The sequence below is a fragment of the Etheostoma spectabile genome, chromosome 13 (genome assembly GCF_008692095.1).
Source record: "Etheostoma spectabile isolate EspeVRDwgs_2016 chromosome 13, UIUC_Espe_1.0, whole genome shotgun sequence".
Lineage (NCBI taxonomy): Eukaryota > Metazoa > Chordata > Actinopteri > Perciformes > Percidae > Etheostoma > Etheostoma spectabile.
Genome location: NC_045745.1, coordinates 7,519,125 through 7,521,098, shown reverse-complemented (window position 1 = coordinate 7,521,098; position 1,974 = coordinate 7,519,125). Strand labels below are relative to the sequence as shown.

Here is a 1,974-nt window from a genome sequence, read left to right as displayed (position 1 = left end):
GGGGGGGGGGGGCAGTGCATGGTCATGCCAACAACACAGAGTTGCCTGTGTGGATGCCTGTCTGAAAACAATGCCAGGAGAAAACTATCAGCGAACGCAGCAGCCGATTATCGGTCGATGCCAATACACGTAAAATCCAAATATCGGCCCAATATGTATCTGCCGGACGATAAAATCAGTCTATCACTAGTTTTGATATGACAAAGACTAAATAGTCCTTCAGGCTTTGAAGACAGGCAGGGAGTGGTAATAAAGCAAGAGTTCTCTCCTCTGAGAACGTCCTAATGATTTAATAAGAATGTATCCTGATGAGGACAAAGGCACCATTAAAAACGTTGTGTGAGTCCGAGCAGAATAAAGGTGAGCCAGAGCCGTGGAGTGTGGAGGCTGACAAAGCTTACCATTGATTTTTTTATTTAATTATTCATTCAGAGCGACGTCCTCTCATCTTGGTTCTATTACAGTATAGGCATTTGAATCCATCACCGACATGAGATGCAACTGAATTCCCCGAGTTTTCCTGTGTGTAATGTCTTATTTATGAGATCCACTCTGTACAGCAGCACACCAGAGGGGAGGGGAGAAGTCAACAACATGACAGTATCGTGCGTGTGTGACAGTGTACAAAAACTCTGCATTAAAAGATTCATAAGGATTGAAGTGGCAGCTGGTGTTCATAGCAGTTTACACACAAACTAACAATTACAACTTGTTCATTTCATATTATTGAGGAATCTCTGAGCAGGTTTTACTGAAACTAAAATAAAGGTCCAACTGAAGAATACAGTACATGCCACGAGGACTGGACCCCATCTGATCTAGATCAACGCGAGCACATGGCCAGAATAAGTACTTGACATCAAGAGCTTCCCTCACCTTCCACTCTCTCTGTGTTGCCTTCTCAAACTATGTTCTCCTTGTGAAACAACAGCAACAACCTTCCAGCTAGCGAGTTACGCTCTGTAAATGGCGAGTTTTTAAGAATATTTGGATTGTGCAACAAGGCAGGTCTGCTTGGTTCTTTCGGCGAATGATTGTATAGATTTACAAAGAATATTTGACACACGACGATACACTGGTAAGAGCAAATTACGCTTAACCACGTATCCAGTTAATAGCTGTACTGTGTGAACAGTTATCTTCATTGAATATTCTATTGGCTTTTTCCTTATTGCAGGGTGCCAATGTTCCACCAAAACAAGTCAGCTTCCTGAGACTATTCTACAGAGCCAACATCACTGCGTCCAGAGCATGGAGCCGCCCAAAATCATTATGACTGGTTTGAAGAAATGCAAACAACCCAGTGTTTTTTCTCGCCAATCCCACAATGTATCTGTGCAGATATGGCAATAGAAAACTAGACACCATCCAACATTTACCGCAGGATAAAGGTATACAGACCATGAATTGTGTGCTTTCCATCAGTCCAGTTCTTTGGGGTGAGCCAGCTCGTGATAAGGTCTTATTGGAGCCAGCGCGCCCCTGTGCACACTGTGAGAAGGTTTTTATTCTCTGAGATAGGGATGGGCAGTATATTGATATTATATTGGCATCAATAGTCTATATGAGGCAAAAATATCGTCTTGAATTTTTCATATTGTAGGTGTTGTCTTTTCCTGTTTTTAAAGGCTCCATTGCAGTAAATTGATGTTTTATTCTTTGCCTTTTCCCACTTAGTCCTTCTATCCCCATTATTGGTGATTATTTATCAAAACTCTGATTGTGTTATTATTTTGTGAAAGCACCAAAAGTCATCCTTACCGTATCCTTGCAATATTGACGTTGAAGTATTTGTTCAAACGCATTGTGATATTTCATTTTTTCCATATCGGCCAGCTCTACTCTGGGATAGCAGCAAACCTTGAATAATTCAATGACTACAGGATTTTCTTGTTGCCAGTGAATCATCTCCCAGAGAGAGTCTTGTGGGTGTCCTTTCCCCACTCTGACATTATCAGATACACCCCCCCCCCC

At 41.9% G+C, this 1,974-nt stretch overlaps 1 protein-coding gene across 2 annotated transcripts in view; it reads right to left on the bottom strand.

Moving 5' to 3' along the window:
- Window positions 1–1,974, bottom strand: part of pcp4a (Purkinje cell protein 4a) — a 35,126-nt gene that overhangs the window by 32,351 nt on the left and 801 nt on the right. The window lies entirely within an intron of this gene.